This window comes from Ascaphus truei, chromosome 2 (assembly GCF_040206685.1).
Source record: "Ascaphus truei isolate aAscTru1 chromosome 2, aAscTru1.hap1, whole genome shotgun sequence".
NCBI lineage: Eukaryota > Metazoa > Chordata > Amphibia > Anura > Ascaphidae > Ascaphus > Ascaphus truei.
The window spans coordinates 331,663,703-331,683,337 of record NC_134484.1 but is presented as its reverse complement, the minus strand read 5'-3'; the positions used below and the strand labels follow the sequence as shown (position 1 = coordinate 331,683,337).

Genomic DNA, 19,635 nt, shown 5'->3' with positions numbered 1-19,635 from the left:
GGAAAAGCCCAAAAAACGTTGAATGGCCTTAAGAGAATTGGGCAGGGGCCAATCCAAAACAGCCTTAAGTTTTTCTGGGTCCATCGAAAATCCTTTATCTGAAATGATATAGCCTAAGAAGGAGGTAGAAGATTGATGAAAAAGACATTTCTCGAGCTTTGCGTAGAGATTATTGACAAGGAGACGAGAGAGGACAAGTCTAGTATGCTGGACATGATCTTGAAGATTCCCAGAAAAAATTAGAATATCGTCAAGGTAAATAATAATGAAGGAATTGAGGACATCGCGGAAGACATCATTCATAAAATCCTGAAAGACAGCAGGAGCATTGCATAAACCAAATGGCATCACGAGATACTCGTAGTGTCCACTTCTTGTATTGAAGGCGGTTTTCCATTCATCGCCTTTTCAAATACGTCTGAGGTTGTAGGCTCCTCGGAGGTCTAGCTTGGAAAAAATCTTGGCCCCTTGAAGCCTATCAAACAGTTCCGAAATCAGAGGCAGGGGATACCGTTTTTTGACAGTAATGAGATTGAGGCCCCGGTAGTCAATTCATGGTCTCAGGGATCCATCCTTTTTCTTCACAAAAAAGAAACCGGCACTGGCAGGAGACGAAGAGTTGCGAATGAATCCCTTCTCAAGATTCTCTTTTATGTAGGTTGCCATGGAGTCTCTGGGAGAGACAAGGGGTAGGACTTAGACTTTGGCAGGACGGCACCAGGGACCAGATCAATGGGACAATCATAGGGTCTAAGAGGAGGCAGGACCTCTGACTAAGACTTACTGAAAACATCGATGAAATCAGCATATACTTCGGGAAGACTGGAGTTGCTATCAGAAGGCGTTTCCATTCCAGTGATAACTGTGGCAGGAGCTATGACTGGTGAGGATGAGGCGTCTGACTCTGGCTCCCATTGAATCGGTTTGCAGTCCCTCCAATCTATGCATGGGTTGTGATGCTGTAACCACGGTTACCCTAAGGATAACTGAAACATCAGGAGAGTGTATTACGTCAAAGGAGATAATCTCGTGAGAACCGGCAGATAAAGTGAGAGGGAGGGTCTCTAACGTGATAAAAGCAGGTTGCAAAGGACGAACATCAATAGCTTCGAGTCCAATTGGTGCTTTCTTGGAGATAAGAGAAATCTTGTTACGAGTGGCAAACTCTTGGTCCACAAAATTACCACCGGAGCCTGAATCGAGAAAAGCAGCAGTAGTTACATGAAAATTCGGGCTTTCAAGCGAAACTGGGAGCATAATCCTCTTAGGGAGTTCCTCTTTAGAGGGGGAGCGAGAAGAAATTGATCCGAGGGTAAGTCCCTCTTGCGTGGCTAGTCCCGTTTGTTCCCTGGGCCTCAAAAGACAAAAACGTACCACATGATCTGGTGATCCACAATAATAGCATAGGCCCTCATTCTGGCGGCGAACCCTCTCGGCCGTCCTGTCGGGAGTACGGATCCGCTGACTGCCGATATGCATGGGTTCTATAGCATCAGGAAGAGGGCGAAAAGTCGGAGGAGGCCTAAGATAAGGAGAGTCAGTAAGCACGAACCTGGGACGTTGGTGTTCGTGACGTCGCTCCTGGAAACGCAGATCCACGCGTATGCACAGTGCGATCAAATCCTCCAATGCTTGGGGTCGGGGCTGGACTGCAAGTTCATCTTTTACAGATTCGGACAAACCTTGCCAAAATACAGCAATAAGTGCCTCTTAATTCCAACTAGTCTTTGCTGAGACGGTCCGGAATTCCAGTGCATATTTGGCTACAGACCTAGGACCCTGAGACAAATGAACTAAAGAAGAGGCAGCAGTATCTTTGCGAACAGGAATATCAAATACCTGCTGAAATTCTTGGCGGAAAATCTGGTAATTCGACGTGGTCTCCGGACGCAGCTCCCAGATGGGAGAAGCCCAGGCCAAAGCATCCCCTGTTAAGAGAGAGTAAACATAGGCAACCTTGGTGCGTCCGTTAGGAAAGAGGCTTGGAGATATTTCAAACTGAATTTCACACTGGTTCAAAAACCCTCGACAGGCCAGAGGGTCACCCGCATAAGCTTTAGGTGTAGGGATTCTTAAAGGTGCGACTGCTGCTGGTGGTGGAGTGGACTGTAGTGAGAGAGTGGATAGTTGTTGAATCAAATTGGTAATCTGCGTTCCAAAAGACAGGATGCATTGTTTAACGGACGTAATAAGCTCCCCCACCTCAGCCAGGTCTGCATTTGGGCTCTGCATAATGTCACGCTGTGCAGCCCGCAGACCAGACCAGTCCCCTGTACTGAGGTGGGATGTAGAGTATACGCACCGACAGCAGAGGGGGCGTGTCCGGGATGTGGCGTAGTAGCGTGGCCAGACCTGGATGTAGATAAAGAATGGTCAAGTACTTGCCGAGTCCGAGGATATAGAAAGTTCCGTAGTAAAAATCCGTAGCAGAGTCCGGGTGTCTTAGAGGTTAGAGTAGTCTGTAGGAAAGCTGAGTTCAGGAAGAGCTGTAGGGAATAAACACAAGAGATCACGACACAGGTAGCAAGGAGCTATGCAGAGCAAGGAAGTGAAGGCAAAGCAGGATATTTAAAGCGACAGTGACCAATCCGGACGAGGGGCATGGCGGGGGCGTGTCGAGGAGCTGCTCGTGAGTGGCTGAGAGACCAGGAAGTAGTTGAGCACAGCTGAGAGTCTGTAACACCAGTGCCAGAATCGACGATGGCGACGGCAGCGTTCAAGGTATGTACTGGGTGGCGGCATGGGTAGCGACGGGGGGCAGGGGCAGCAGCCGCTGCAGTACTGGTAGTGGGTAAGGAGGGGTCACGCCCCCGATTCCTTACAACAGGGTGCCTTTTGTTCTCCAGACCTGACAAATCGCCCTTCCTACCCTCTGTGTAGGGCTATTCAAATACAGACCATATATTGGGTTTGTTTCTTGCTCTCCATTTTTGTATATACGTATATTTACCCCATTTACGTGTAGAAGATTATAATTTGATATCAGTGACAGAATTTGGCTATAGCACACTTGGTATCTAACTACACTTTGGGGACACATATATACATATTCTGGGTGTATTGTGTAAATAACAGGCATACTCTAGTTTTTTAATCATTTTATTATAGTGTGTATATATTTTTTCATATAGAAGAGTTATAAATAAAATTTTATTATTTTTTGTACTTACCTCTCCTGGTGTTTGCATTATATATGCAAGAATTGACACATTTCTTTGTGTCTAATTACCAAGTCAATTAGGCTGTGTGCAAATTAGTGGGATTCTTTTTTGTGATCACCATTTGATCATTTGATAAACATATCTCTTACTCCCTATGCACCGCCATATCTTTCATATACTAACGAATATTAAGGTAGAGCTGTGATGACCTTTTCCTACTTGATAAACTAAATGTTGAGCGGTTTTATTTCTCCACAACACAAATAAACATTTGGGCACACTGTCCCTTTAAGGCAAAACAAAACTCATAAAAAGAACGCCTACTCCCCATAGGGAGATCTTGCTAAACATGCCAGGCCCTATCTATCGGGCTGGCTGGCTTTGTCCAGTTCCCAACCCCATAACATATACCGCAATAGTAACAATATTAAAGTCCTTACTGTATCTTTGTTTGGGAATCTCTGTCCCTAGAGAGTTCAGGAAATCCTTATGGAGAGGAGCTTGCACAGGACAGCTCTGTAGTCTGAGTCATCAACCTACTACAAGCAGTAGCCTTCTTGTCAAGCTGGTTGTCAGCTGTCTCAGCTTCCTGATTGCCCAAGTATTCTTACTGGGTTAACCTTTTGAGTGCTGGATTATGGACTCAGATGTATGTTTCCCAGGCATAATTATCAGTACCTGACTTCACCCCGTCACAGACGTCCATACAATATACCCCGTCTTCATCCACAGACGGATCCCCACAAATCATACGCGATTTGTGGGTAAAATACCAGTATTACCGGCTACTCCGGTCAGCAACATTTACTACACTTTTTAAGTCTAGTTGCCCCCAATATCCACCCTTACACTCCCATTTCCAAAGTCCCTGTTCTGTAGTTATCTTGTAACTGGGGACCTAACTACACATGGCATGCCTAGCTATGGAGCTTACAGGGGACAGTAAAATGGGAATAGAAATTCAGGGAAACATATCAGAGTGCATTACTAGACCCAAGAGCTGACACTTCAGCCCATGGCACACAGTTTTAGGGGCAGCCAGTCGGGCTTCACCTTTATTAATGAAGGCCAGCTACCCCCTACCGTCACAATTACTTTCTTTGAAATAGTTAATGGTGACTGGTGCCTAACTAGTCAATATTCATTAATTATTAACTAATTCACTTGTACTAAGTATTTAAAAAGGTTTTAAAATAAGCCAGTGCAAAACAACACTGGTGTTGTTATATAAAAATGTTGGTCTGTTATACACAATTTCATTTCTAATATTAAAGCAAAACTAATTAAAAAAACGTATAGCATTATTTTTAATGATCAGCACATTTCTAACTTTAAGGTGCATCAGGAATTAATACTCACTTTCTACAAATAAATGGTAAACAGTGCTGTAGAGAAATATGTGCATTTGTTAAGATCTAAGTGGAACCACACGCACGTACGCATGCACACATACGTTACCTTAGCATTTCATTAATAACAGTATTTTCAAAGCTTAGATCTTTTGATCCACAATCATGATCAGGCTGAAACCTGGAAACGGAAAACTTGAAACGGGGAGGTGGTCATAGATGTTTATCCGCCTGGGTTTTTGGCTGAGTGCAGCTTTGGTCAGATTCGTCTGGATCTTCTTCCAGAGTGATTGAAGTTCCTGGATCTTATAATCCACTGCAAGAACTCCGGAGAGAGGAAGGGCAGCAGGGTGGTATCGGTAGGTACAAAAGAATGGAGATTCCAGTGTGGATCATGCTTCATAGAGTTGTGGGAAAAATCGGCCCATGGGAGCAGATAAACCCAGTCATCCTGACGTTCAGATACAAAACATTGCAGGAATTGTTCCAAGGACTGTTTGTCTCTTTTCGTGAGTCCGTTGGACTGGGGGTGGTACGAAGAAGAAAAATGAAGGGAGATTCCCATCCTTTGACAGAAGGCCTTCTAAAATCTAAGACGAATTGGTATCCGCAGTCCGAGACTATATCCATGGGGACTCCATGAGGCAAAATATCTCCTTAATAAAGATCTCAGATACGTAGCTGAACCTCGGAGATGGTGCGAGACACCGGGAGACAGGATCCACGGCCATTAAGTCCCCAGGCTGTCACTTGAGTGGTCATCCAATCGATCTTAGGGTTGTGGTGCAGCAACCAGGGAAGTCCTAGGATCACTGGAGTCAAGGTCGAGCAAATAACATAGAATGACAGTGTTTCTTTGAGAAGTGCTCCAACTGTAACCAGCAAAGGATTCGTCTTGAGGGTGATGGTCCCAGGTATCAGAGGTATTCCATCAATAGTCACTAACGCTAACGGAATATTTCTAGTACGGAGAGGAAGTGAGTGGAGTTTCACAAATGTATGCCCAATGAAATTCCCTGTGGCCCCTGAATCCACAAAAGCCTGAGTGAAGATGGAGGCTGGTCTCCAGGAGAGTGAAACTGGCAGGAGCAGCTGTGAAGGTTGTGACGGAGGAGGAATAGAAGAAATGCCAGAGAATATTCCTCTATCTTCACTGGGCACTGGAGTTTCTGGATTTAGGACAATTTTCGGGCAAGATGACCTTTGAGCCCACAGTACAGACACAGCCCCCTGACACGTCTCCTAGTTCTCTCCTGCTCAGGTAATTTGGTATCACCTATTTGCATTGGTTCCTCCTCTGAGAGAGCTGTAGTAAGAGTAGTCTGAAAGTTGGGGGCAAGCCGAATTATTTGGTTTCTTGCGGCCCGGTCTCGCTCGATCTGTTGTTCTCACATCCGGAGATCCATTCGGATACATAGTGCAATTAATTCCTCCAGGTCCTTGGGGGTTGTGACAGGGTAAATAAAAGCCACCAGCTATATGCCTGGAAAACCTATGTCTAGTCTGCAGTGCTGCAGTGACTAGGTTAACTTCAGCTGGGAACCTCAGGACAATTAGTTGGATCCCAGCTGCCTAATCAAGGTGTGTTAAAACCCCAGGCTGTAGACACATGGGTGCTGGCTGTTGAGGAGAGAGGAGTAAGCTACTGAAGAGATTACTGATACAAGGTCTGTGAGCAAAGTAGATGAATTATAAACTGTCTGTCCCCTGCATAGAAAAGGGTAGCTGCCTTATTTTTAAACTGTCTGCTAAAGAGAACTGTTTTGTTTGGTCTGCTGAAGAAAAAGCCATTTTTCATTTGTTTGCTGATGAAAAGCCATTTTTTCCTTTTGTTTGCTGATGAAAAGCTATTTTTGTTTTGTGTGCTGTATATCTTTTAAGGCTAAATAAATAAGCCTTGTCAAGACACCCGCGTGTGTAGTTGCATGTACCCTGCAACAGGGGTATTCCAGCAAGTCAGTTCAGCCTTTAAATACTCAGAAAGGCCCTGCCAAAATGCTGTCTGCAGAGCTTCATTGTTCCAGCCCGTCACCACAGCAAGGGTACAAAATTCAATGGCATACTGGACCACAGTGCGGGTTCCTTGCCGGATTCGAAGGAACGTAGCAGAAGCAGACGACCCACGACCGGGAGCGTCAAAAACTCTAATTATTGCTTGGAGAAAGTCAGCGGTGTTGTCAATAAGTGGGAATTCCTTTTCCCAGAGAGGGGAGGCCCAGGCCATAGCTTCATCTGTAAGTAAGGGGAATGACGTAGGCTACCCTGGATCGATGGGTGCAGAACATGGAGGGCTGGATCGAACACTGGTTCAAAAATCCTCTACAAGTCATAGGGTCCCCTCCATAACGTAGAGGCATCGGGATCCATGGTCCCCTGGGCATAGGGAATGACGGAGCTGGTGCTGGAGATGATGCCAGCAATGGCAGTGCAGGGGTAGAACCCACCTGGAATGTATCCAGCCGGATGATAATGTCCTGAAGTCGGCTAGAAATGTGTGCCAGTTGTTGGTTTTGCTGGGTGAGACGTGTCTCATGATCTCTGAGTAGTTCCCCTTGGAGAGATACGGCTCGCGCTACCTCAGCGGGGTCCATGTTAGGCCGAGCAAAATGTGACGATGCTGAGGGCTGAGGTAGGGATGCAGAATAACTGACCAGAGCCCTGGGACAGAGTCCTGTTAGAGTATCCGACCTCGTTAAACAGGCAGGGATCAGGGTTGGCGGCAGTGGTGCAAAGTCCAGTAAACAGGCAGAGGGCTGGCAGAAAGCAGCGTCATGGTCCGGGGTCAGCAACAGGGGAATCCAAACAAACGCAAGGGTAAGGCGTGACAGCGAAGACAACAGGAACTGCATACGCAAGAACCTTTTCGGCAACACCCACAGGAACTGCAGCCTTATATAGCAGGATGCCAGTACACAAAATGGCCAAATTGAGCAGAAAGGGCAGGCAACCTAGAAAATATGAATTGGCAGCAAAACCCGACACGGATCGAGCAGAATCCTTACAATAGTCCATGGAAAACCCACATACAGGTAACCATCTTCTTTGTGCACTGGGGTGGCTCCACAGATCCAACAATTCGTATACGGGTATCTTTGCGCACCGAGGTGGCTCCACAGATCCGACAATTCGCCTGGTATGTTTGATTGGACAAAGTGTTCGGTATGCTGTGGATCCCGGGCATCCAGATATCCCTGGACACAGCAAAACAAACAAAAAAACAAATATCAATTAACCTATTAAACAATAGGCAGGAACATATTCAGGGTGAAGGGCCCCTTGTAATACTAATACGGTGGCTCCTTGCTTACGTCCTCCTTTGTTTAATGGTACATAGATTCCCACATACCCCAGGTGTACACCTGCTGAAATGCTCTCTCCTTCGGCATTACCTAGTATTACTGTCCATCTGTAAGTCTGAGTCAATTCACAGAGGCCTCTTCCCTACCAGTATCTCCCAGCACCGGCCCTTGTCTGTTAGCAAGGGTGAGAGGTAGAAAAACACTGTGCTCCATTCCTACAATTCCCCATAAATGCCTAGCGAAAAAGTGACTGGTTCTGCTCTGCCTGTAGCTGTTATCCCTGAAAAGGTGCTAACTTCATACCAGTTGTGGCGCAAGGGCCGGGGGGGTTTGGCCCTCAAACATTAAATGTAACCGTGTATGGGGTATGGCTTTCCCCTGTCCCAACATTCTTTTGTATGGGCTAGTTCTTGACCATATTGGGCATATGTTCAATAAGAGTAAAGCCTGTGAAGGACTCCAGCCCACCCCCTTAGTTTCTGTGTCGTGGTGAGTTTGCAAATGTGCTCTTTTAATAAACCATTACTCCGCTCTACCAAACCAGCCACCTGTGGATGATACAGAATATTCAATGTCCACTGCACCCCACAGTCCTTAGCCCATGCTTGCACAATGTGGCCAGTAAAATGGGTCTCTTGATCTGATTGTATTTCTTCAGGCATACAGTACGCAGTCACAATCTGCTGTAGCATTCGCGGAGTAGTGCCCTGCTCCACTTTTCTGCTGGGCAATGCCTTTATAAGTCCTGAGAATGTATCCACAGCAGTAGAGTAGTCCTCCCTGGCCTCTTGGCAGTGGACCTATAAAGTCTATTTGCCAGACCTGGCCTGGGCCAGCGCCCCTTCTCAAACCCCCTTGGACTTTTTTCTTCAACGGCTTTTGCTTGAGAACATCACACACAGGACATTGGTTCTTCAGTTTTTAACATATCCAGGGTTATAGGTAACCCCTGACGCTGGGCCCATTCATAGGTGACCTGTGTGCCTCTATATCCAGCTGTTTCGTGAGCCCAATTGGTCAAATTAAGGAGGACTGGGTCTAGCATCCGGATCTCAGCCACTTTGGCTAGTGCTTCAGCATCCCCATTCGGACCCTCCCCTCGGCTAAATGGGCATCAACATGTCCTATATGGATTGTCTATGTATTTTCTGCTGTCCAGAGTTCTTCCCAAATCTCTGGACCGCCCCAAACTGGCTTGCCGTATATCTTGGAAAGGTTTTTCTCTTTCCAAATTGCCAGCCATGTTGTAAGTCTTTTGTGACAGGCACAACTGTAATAATAAAGAAACAGAGCCTGTGTGGTTTCTTGAATCACCATCAGTATAACTTGTAATTCGACAAATTGGCCGGTACCACCTGTCCCTTGATCTTGGAGGATGACATCATGTTTGGGGTTATATTCAGGTGCTGCCCATCGCAGGTGCTGTTATCTGGGTCGCTCCATCTGTGAACCATGCAATCTCCCATTCCTCCACGTTTAAATCTTCACATGGCGGCCAAATAACCCGATTGTAACAATTCTTGCACTGTGTCCCCAATTTCATTGTGCCCACTGGCAAATTATATTGTTTCAAACATACAGGCTGTCCTGGAGCAGGTATTCGTATGGGGGTCCATTTGGCATGTCCTCTTATTATTTCCTTGATCGCCCATAAATAATAGGACTTATGAGGGAACCCAAATGTGAACATCCCCCACTCTGTTTGTATGCTTTGACCAAGCAATACATCTATGCCCAGCATGTTTTCCAGGATTTCGGTTACCACTACACTGATTGCCAAGTGCACTGTAACCTAAATTGCCCTGATTGCCCCACGAAGACCCTCTATATACACTCCTTCTCCTTTATCTATATCGGGGTTCTCTTGTATGATTGTCACCTCGGCCCCCGTATTCATGAGTCATAAAAGATTGTCTCAGTAGTGGGTCATTAGTCATAGACCCCATCGTCACTGCTTCCTTTCCTGAGAACCTGACACTGCCCCCACTCCTATCCCAAAGGAGCAGCCCCCGCTGACCTCTCATATACTCTTTTACTACAGACAATTGGTCCTGGACTGCTTGCAGTTGCAGGTCCACTATCTCCCTTACCTGGGCTTCCTTCTGGAGTGCCTGAAACATTATCCATCCCATTTCTGCTGCGGCTATCTGCTCCCCTTCTTTATAGCCCGAAAATTTTTACCGGGTTGATATCCCAGCTTTTCACCTACTTCTTGGTGTACCGGGGGGGTATATTTCATTCGTTCCTCGGCTATGTGTGCCCAGGGTCCGGATCTAACCCACTGTCACGGTAGCTTACAGGGTTATAATATACGCCAAATAACTGGGTTGAATTGAATAAGACTGTGATATAATAAAGAGATTTTATTCCTTAAAAGACAGGTGGACACACAGTATTGGACAAATAACAAATGGAAATATAGACACTTACTTAGGGAAGGGATAATGAAATAACCAGGATTCAGGTTAGCAGTTCATCAGGCATCATTCAGATGGGATAACGAAGACACTGGGCATATAGCTTACCATCATTTTTATGTGATTTTGGCTCTATACCCTAACATTGGGTCTCAGGTATTGGATGACAATTACCTGCACCTAATGGCTCTTTGCCAGCTAACGTGGGAAGCACTTTGGTACCTGCCCCCAGGGAGCTGGCACATGCGCACAATCCTCTGGTCAGAGTCCCATTTCCTGAACCCCACACTAAAAGGTTGGCGTCTCCTAGTCTGTCATTTGGGATTCTGGCCCGGGAAACTCCGACCAGAGGTGTGAAGCACGTATCCACGTCCTGCTCTTCTCCGCCCTAGAATACTTAATCAGGGTGGGGGAGCCTTTGATCAGTGGGCTTACTGTAGACCCACTGTCGCCCCCTGGCCATTAGCATACCTTATGGGCCAGAAGTTTTAGCGGGCTTTCTTGTTGGCATAAAATATAGTGGATTTACAATATTTTATATACATCCAAACATTCCGTTCGGTTGGGCCGAGCGGGCTAAAACTTGCCATACCCTCATGCTGGAGGGGACACTCCATGGTGGCCAAGTTTCAGCTCGCTGAGATACAATATTAGATTTTAAAACGACATGTTTTACAAATTGCATTTCTCCGCCATTGGAGTCAATAGCAAAACCACAATTTAAACAGTTAACCACACTCCGTTCGGTTGATCGGAGGGCTGGAAATTGCCATGCAATCATGCCGGAGCTGTGACTGCATGCTGGCCAAATCCCAGCCCCCTAGTCCTTACCGAACCGGAGATAATGGTTTCATGTTTTTTCACTTTCGCACTTTGCGTTTTAAAACCTAGCGGCTTTTCTCCGCCATCGTGGTCAATGGCGGCGACCATTGTGGCGGCTGCGACCCTTTCCCGTGACAATTACCCGTCAGACCCAGTTGGGGTTGAGTAAGGGGGTCCCCCTGAGCTAGGGGCAAAAAGAATTGGACCGCTAGCTGCCCCAGAACCCAAGTTACAATTTTAATATGTTTGAACTTGGCCGCGACCAAGTTCCCAAGTTCCCACGTTAATTGAGTGATCAAAGCCTTTCGTTGAAGTTGTAGCTATTTTTGGGTACTGCGGTTTGGCAGGTGGCCAACTCCGTTCTTGGAGAGCGGACTCGAGGGATCCCCATTGAAATGCATTACGCCTATTCATTTCAATGGGAAAAGCGCTGCTCCTCCTCTCGGGCGCCACCTGCTTGTCTTTCTTGATATCGGGCCCAAAACCTCAAAATCTCCCTAGACTTCTATGGAGCTCCAATCGCGACCTATGGGACAGGCTGCAAATGGGGGTTAAAAAGGCGTGAAGGGGAACAAAGGGCCATAAACATACACACGCGGTTAACCCTTTCCCTCCCGACCTGATCCCAGTGTATGTGTTAGGTGCATACACTGTAAGGGTAGAAAACACATGTAATCAGTGACATACATTTTGGTATTGAGGCAGGGGCATAAAAATACACTTAACCATTATCATAGTTAACCCCTCACCTCCCACACGACGGTAGGGGAGGCCAGCTGGCGTGTAACCCCTTTATTACCGGGCCAGCCACCCCCTTTCCGTGACACCCACCCGGGTATGGAGCCGTTCTTTCCCTCCCCTGTCCCCCATATTTCCTGTCTTCTTTTTGAACATAATCTGTTGCCGACAGCTAAACATAACACCAACCAAATACTCATAATGAATAAACATGTCAGTTTCCCCCACTCCTATCAAATTTCTGTTCCATCAGACACGTGTAAGTTTCTGGGTGAGTTCTGCCGGCTATGCCAAATTTAATGCAAAGATTCTGGATTCAGCCAATAACTTGCACACTCTGAGTCAGTAAATAGTCTTAGAGGTAATCAAAATGGATTTTACTTAGCTTTGGTTATGTTCTCAGTTACAGCTTGCACAGCTAAACAGCATACTGTACGACAAGAAAACGCTCCAAGCACCCAGGGAAGCTCCAATCAGTCTAGCCTGATCCCAAGAGAGCGAGGGGAATTCTTGTTTAGGCACCTGCACGGTCCATGGATGAAGCTTCTGGCACTATCTCAAGCCTAGGCTATTATTTACAGCATTTTTTGTTAGGCTTCCTCTAATCAGTGCTAAGTGTTCTAGCAACTGCATACTTAAACTGATGAGTCACACTTCCTTTGTAGTAAACAACTATATATATATGGTAAACATGTGACAGAGCTCTGCTCACCCAAAGCACATGCCATGGCACACTTAAGCTAATGGGTGGTTAAACATGTGACAAGAGAGAGCTCTGCTTACTCAAAGCACATTGTATGTCATACTTCAGCTAATGAGTGGTTCTTTCCCATACTGTACATGTGTATAATTAATTTGTTTTACATTTTAAAATGTGCCGCTATCAGAGAATTGCAGAAGAAAAATGTGATATGATTTGTGATTAACAAGTATGCAAAGACTATTGGTCAGAAACCCTTAACACTTGATTTTCAGAAGTCAGGTACAGTATACCCATTACATAACCTTAATATAGTTTTTTATTTTAAATATATACACTTACTCATACACAAGTTCACAGTCCATTTATTTTATTTAATTAGCCTTTTGTTATTTGCCTAGTTAACATATGTACACATATTAGCAATCATTATTGCAATAATTAAAATATAAAATTAGGAACTTTAACAGAATAAATCAACAAACTAACTGACAAAATCACATAGAAAAAATCCCAAGAATCCCTCTCAGTCATTGTGTTGAAGTTACATGCCAACAGCAGATTTGTGTCATAGCAGTAATGTATATTTTGAACATATGTCATGAACTTAATGTCATAGCTATTTAGGAGCAGCAGGGTATTATAACCCAAATGTATCTTCACCATTATATATCACCCTGTACAAGGTATACATTACAGTATTTTAAAGGGACAGGAAATTATGCATACTGTAATGGGTTTTGCATGTTATTTGCTAGTATACCCTCTGGTGATATTGCAGGATATGTATCAAACGCCCCTGGCCGAAACACTGGAGCCAAACAACTCTATTAGATTTATCAAGGAAAAAGATTCCATACTATACAGGGGGAATTTTTGTTTTGATAGTGTAGTTCTTTTGCCCCAGTGTTGCAGTTGGGAGACCTTGATAATTACGGGTGTTTATGTTTGTATTGTATACGAGAGGTAAGTGAGTTACAGGAAATAGCTGTGTTAATGCGCTCTGGTCTATGTACTAATGCAATTTTGGAGCAGTAAAATTGTGTTTTTCTGTGCACAGTTGTGTCAAAAGGAGAAAGCTCTGTGAGGGTACAAAGTTAACTCCACATTTAAACTGACATGTTGTTTTACACAGAGTGAAGGGAGAGAAGGGAATGCCCTGAGGCACAAAGTATGATGTATCTCTTTATCATTTGTGTGTCATATAACTGCTAATCCTTCCTTTTAATACACCCTTCGCAAGTTGATTCACCTGCTTCAAAAAATGGAACAAAGACTTTGATACACTGACTATAAGAGGCGTAAAATGAAAATGACGTTCTTTGCTCCAAGATTGCCCTCATACAAAAATCCTCTGTATTATGCAAAATGTGTATCAAGTGACAGGTGATCCATGTTAATATATACTGTATCACAAGTAACACTGTCTGCATTAACAAACATCCTGCAACCTCTCTTTTCTCATCATAAGACAAAGACATCAGCTATGTCACTAGCTGACCAAGCCATCCATGCTCTTATTGCAGTCAGAGTCATAAAGTACATAAAGGCACTGGACTCCCCAAATATACCGTAAATACCAGTAGAACAAACAAGTTGACTTCTACTCAACGCTTCAAAAGTCCCGGTAGTTTTAAGACACTGAATTTAAAGTTGTCTCCGCAAAATGATGTATGTTTTCAGTACCCCAACATGTTTCATTGCATCTGGCAACTATTTTCTGTCACTGCTGCCACCTCCATGAAAGTAGACATTTTAGCAGCCATATTGCATTCTCATTTTTTATAGCAAGCCAATGGTGTTTGTGAGGTGTACTCATATCAAAGGCTTAATTTGGCTCTGCTTTCTGTAAACTCTTCCCAATAGAATAAGATCCAGTATGCCGGCAGAAGACACATCACTCTTGTCTCTTCCAGTTAGGCTAAATGCATTAGAGCCAAGCCTTAGCTCTAAAAAGAAAAGAGGACATTGATAAAACATACATGATAATGAAATGTTCACAGCAATGCCAAAAGTGTCTGTAAATTACAGTAGCCATCTAACCATTAGCTTTTTTTTTTACTCTTTACAAAACATTAATGCGTTTCCTTTATACATACGTCATATATAAAGAAACAGTAAGCATACAGTAGCTGTGCTTATATCAGTCCCCTAAATGAGTGGTATTTGAGTCTACTGGTCCAGTTAAAAACAGCAAAGGTCTATTGAAGCCTCAGTAGAGCTGATAACGGAAATAAGCAAAAGTGTCCTCCAATGTACCTGATCTATGTGTGTTCCAAAGTTTATGTAAAATAACATATATTTGTAATTACGACGTTTATTATACTAGTAAAAAACAGTACCCTGTGTTATTTAGAGGAAGGGGAAAAGAGCTTAGCGTTTGTGATTTATTTAGCAATCCACACTAAGCCCACACCCCACTAATCCGTCAGATCACCTTCCTGGTTTCGGCCACCTTGTTGATTGCTGGTGCCCTTCAATAGATTTCAGACAGGACACAGTCCATGTGCAACCTCCCTTCATGTGGGGCCTGCGTAATAGCCCACTGTGCTGTTGCGACAAGATCCAAAGGAGTGCTCTTTCTCCAGACTGGAGAGTGGACCGAGAACCCTTCTAACTCTTGATAGTATGGCTGTTACTTGGCTGAAGAAGCCACACATTAGCTACTGTAGTAATATACTAAGCAACAAGTGTATGGAATCCAATAAAACATGGATATCCTACTGTTGGACTTAAGAACCAACATGATGATTTGCTGTCAAACCCTTAGCTCCAGAAATGAATGGGATACATAACACGTCTGGTTCAAAGGGGAAGAGTGCAGTTGTAAAAGTGTAATGGTACTGAGGTTATGGATTACCACTACTTTAAAAAAACATGTTTCTGTATAGCTGGGAAGAAAAACATTACCCACATATGAAAGTTGAAAACAATCTGTTAAAAAACATGCACACTTTCTTTATATTTATTTTAGAAAGATACTACATTTCGTATTTTTTTTTACAGGATGTATACAGATTTAGCAGTGTTACCGCTCACGTTAACATGTTGCAGTGCCCTAATGCTGGTGCGTTATTTAACAACTGTGCTATTGAAAAGAATTTATTTATTTCCCCCCAAAAAATTCTAATGTGCGACTCACCAAGAAACTTAGTTCTAGAGCGCGTGCAGGAACTTAGGGAAGACACCCATCCCAGACCTACGACCGGGTCCCACCGAAAGGAAACATATAGGGGAACAATGAGGAATACCAACAAAGGGCGGGAAACACAAATGGGAGCAGGAAAGCTGGCTGCCAGGGAAGTAGAGTCTGTTTGCCCGTCTTTGTTTTAAAAGGAAGGTTTTTCATTCCTTTCTGAATGGAAGTAAAGCTTCCTGATTTCTTAAAACAGTAGGGAGCTTATTCCACAGTCTTGGGGAGCGGGGGGAGGGGGGGGGTTCTTAAAACAGTTCTCCTTCCGGCTTTATTGACCTTAAACCAAGGCTCAATCAGTTGTAGGGTGATGGCCAATCCTAGGCCCGATAGGGGGTGTTACTGATTAGGCAGTTCTGAAGGTAATGGGGGACTAGTCTATGGATAGCCTTAAAGGTAAGGGTCAAGATCGTAGAATTAATCTTTTGCCTAAACAATGGTTTAGGAGATAATGAATGCATTATTTAATGTGTTACTTAAGTAATAATCCCAGAAGAACAGGGCATTACTGGCCAGTAATGCCCTGTTCTGAGGGGATTAATACTATTATAGGCTACATGTAGGCTTTTCCCATAAATAATAGACACTTTTTTTATAGTTATATAGATTTTTTAATTAAAATAAAATGGTAAATACATTAAAGCACCTCTATATACACTTACACTGCAGGTTTCTATATCCACACACTGCCGCCCCCCTGTGTACACACACACACACACACACACACACACACACACACACACACACACACACACACACACACACACACACTGCAGCTCTACACAAAAACAACAGCTCCACACACACAACACACTGCAGCTCCACACACACACACACACACACACACACACACACACACACACACACACACACACACACACACACACACACACACACACACACACACACACACACACACACACACACGCACACACGCACGCACGCACACACACACTCACACTGCTGCTATACACAAACTCTGTAGCTACATCCAAACTCTGCTGCTGCTACACACACATACAACACAACAGCATCACACACATTGCAGCCACACACACACGCTGCTACTACACACAAACCCTGCTGCTACACCCACAAACACTACTACTACTGCTGCTGCTGACACACACACACACACACACACACACACACACACAAACTGCTGCTTCACACAAACTCTGTAGCTACATCCAAACTCTGCTGCTGATGCTACACACACATACAACACAACAGCACCACACACACTGCAGCTCTACACAAACACACACACACAATCTGCTGCTACACACAAACTCTGCAGCTACACCCACAAACACTACTACTACTGCTACTCCCACTCAGAAGCGTGTGTACAGAGCTCCCAAACATTTGCTTTCAAATTTGGTTTATTGTCTTCTGATTTAATTTCACTTGATATATTTTGGTGTGGGAACAGTATGGGAATACACTGTGTGTTTTATAGAGAGTTTGGGGTTAATTTTGGTGTTTAAAAACCGTTTTTGTTTTCACACAGGGGCAGCAGTGATTCAAGCCAGCACAGCTGTACTTTGGCTGGGCTGGTAACTGCAGCTTCAACCCCTCTCCCCTCCCCCACCACTGGTTGTTTGGTTCTCTTAGGCCTCGGGCATGGTCAGCGCTTATGCGCTGACCCGTGCTGCTGCTCGGCACTGAGCCCCTGCAGCCGCAATGAGAGCAGCTTTAGCAGGGGCTCGCGCACGCGTCAGCACGCTTGGGGAAGCGTGAGTCTGAAGGAGTTTTGAAATTTCCCCGCTTGCCGGAGCGCAGGGCCGGTCACGTGAGCGGTTCGCCCAATGAGGGCGAACCAGCTTTGTGACGTCACTGGCCCGCCCCCTGACGGCATGCAGTGTAAGGCCAGGGAAAGCACCGCTTTCCCTGAGCCTCAGCGCGCCTCAGCACTCTCAATGGCACTATGTCCCAGGCCTTATTAACTTTTATTTAAAGTTGATTTGTTTTTCATTTGGATTTGGGAGCTCTGTGCTTTTAAAGAAAGTAATACTGTGGTGCAGCTCCTTACTAGGGAGAGAGGAATTAATAAGGGAGGGAAAGGAAAAAATTGCAGCGTTTTAAAGGCTGACTTTTTTCCTCCCATAGCAGAGAGGTAGTTAATTTGTTCTTAAAGGGACAGCTCCTCTCTGCACCTCTCTCGCTGGGCACTACCTCCTCCCCTAACCTAGAGGCTTTTCAACATCATGCCTAAGGGGAGAAGAGATAGTAGGTCAACAGGGGCTGCACCTGGGCACCGGACCCCAAGACCTAAGGTCCCTGGGAGTACCAACTATGGCCAAAGCCCTCAACCTGGTACATCCAGTGCCCTGGCCGCACCTCCCCCAGCTCCTGCTGGTAGCTTAACCCCTGCAGCCCCAGCTACAACGTGGGCGCAGGTGGCAGCTGCAGGTATTAACCCCGGCAAAAACAACGCTGGGCCACACCATGTCTAAGCAGGAAGCATGGGGTGAGGTGCCCAATATCACCTAGCCAGGGCATTGTGGCTTATGTGAGGGCTGTGGCGGATGTAGTGGGTCCCTCTGCAGTGGTGGCAGCCAGCAAGATGTACGGGAAGGGCGTTTTCTTCCTCCGTACGCTGGCTGCCACCCACACCCTGGTGCAGAGGGGTATTGTTGTAGGGGGGACCTACATCCCCATTGAACCCATGGAAGGGTTGGGCACTAGGATAATTCTTTCTAATGTGCCCCCCTTCCTCCCAGACAGCCTCATGCGCCCACACCTGCAAGCCCTGGGAGATATCAAGTCTCCTATAACAAAAATATCGTTGGGCTGCAGGGACAGGTCGCTGAGGCACGTTCTCTCCTTCAGGCAGCAGGTACAACTGCTGCTGCCAGGGAGCACAGAGACTGCGGAAGGGGTCCTTTGGGGTGCCCTACGAGAGCATCATGTACACGTTGTACTATGGCACGGAGGTTAGTTGCTATTTGTGCAAGGAGCTGGGGCACGCTCGCAGGAGTTGCTCCAAAGGGAACAAAAGACCTATCCCAGCTCCTGCACCCGCTCCTCCCTCTGCCAAGACACCCTGTACCGCTGTGTCCACCACAGTGCGGCCCTCGAGGGCTCAGGTCCCCCCATGGGCCGTAGAAAATGTCAGCTGCCCCATCTCGGACAGTGACGTCTGCACCTCTCCCCACAAACCAGAGGGAGAAGAAAAAGGCCACCCTGGTACAGCCACCCTCTGTTGCTGCTGTCTCCCCCCAAGAACACCCTACCCCCAATGTAAGCACCGTACAGGGTGCGGGGGAGCGGGAGGAAACTCCTGCTGGGGAGGCAGCGGCACCCTCTCCTGGGGAATCAATCCCCAGGAAGAAGTTTAAAACTGACAAGAGGGTGGCTGAGGTCAAGGAGCGTGAACTGTACTACGTTCACCGTCTGAAGACTCCGAAGCGGAACATAGCTACAGTTCCGCACAGGATGGCCTGGTTTGGCCTACTGGTTAGGATCAGCCAGCGTGGGCCGGATCCCACTTCAGATCCCACGAAAATACAGCCCCACCCCCTTGGGGATCTGGAGGAAGTGAGAGGGGAAGGGGAGGTACCCAGCGTCTCTGGGGTGGAAGGCCAGAGTGCTCAACAGTATGAGGCCTTGCCCCTGGACATAGACGTTGGGGATCCTTCCAATACCCCTCTCAGTTGGAAGGTAGTCCCCGGGGACTTGTGTTTCGGTAGATCTACCACACCGGATGCAGCTGTCTTCGGGGACTCGGGGGTCGGCCAGGATCCCCCTCCGGCTGTGCCGCCTTCGGTGGGACACCTGAGGCTACGCCCCAGCTCATGTAACCGGAGGAGGGGGATGAACTTGGGCTGACCCCCATGGATGACTCTGGGAGTGGGATTAAGGGAGTGGTTGGGGGTGTGGGGGATGGAGCGGGGGAGGCAAATATGAGTGGGGGTGTTGTGGCGAGCGCTCCAAATTACATCGGGGAGGCG

At 46.0% G+C, this 19,635-nt stretch overlaps 1 protein-coding gene across 1 annotated transcript in view; it reads right to left on the bottom strand.

Moving 5' to 3' along the window:
• Window positions 1-12,146: 12,146 nt before the first annotated feature.
• Window positions 12,147-19,635, bottom strand: part of STARD3NL (STARD3 N-terminal like) — a 34,660-nt gene continuing 27,171 nt past the window's right edge. The window contains exon 8 of the mRNA XM_075586645.1: window positions 12,147-14,435. The gene's annotated coding sequence lies outside the window, so the exon portion shown is untranslated. The remainder of the gene's footprint in view (window positions 14,436-19,635) is intronic.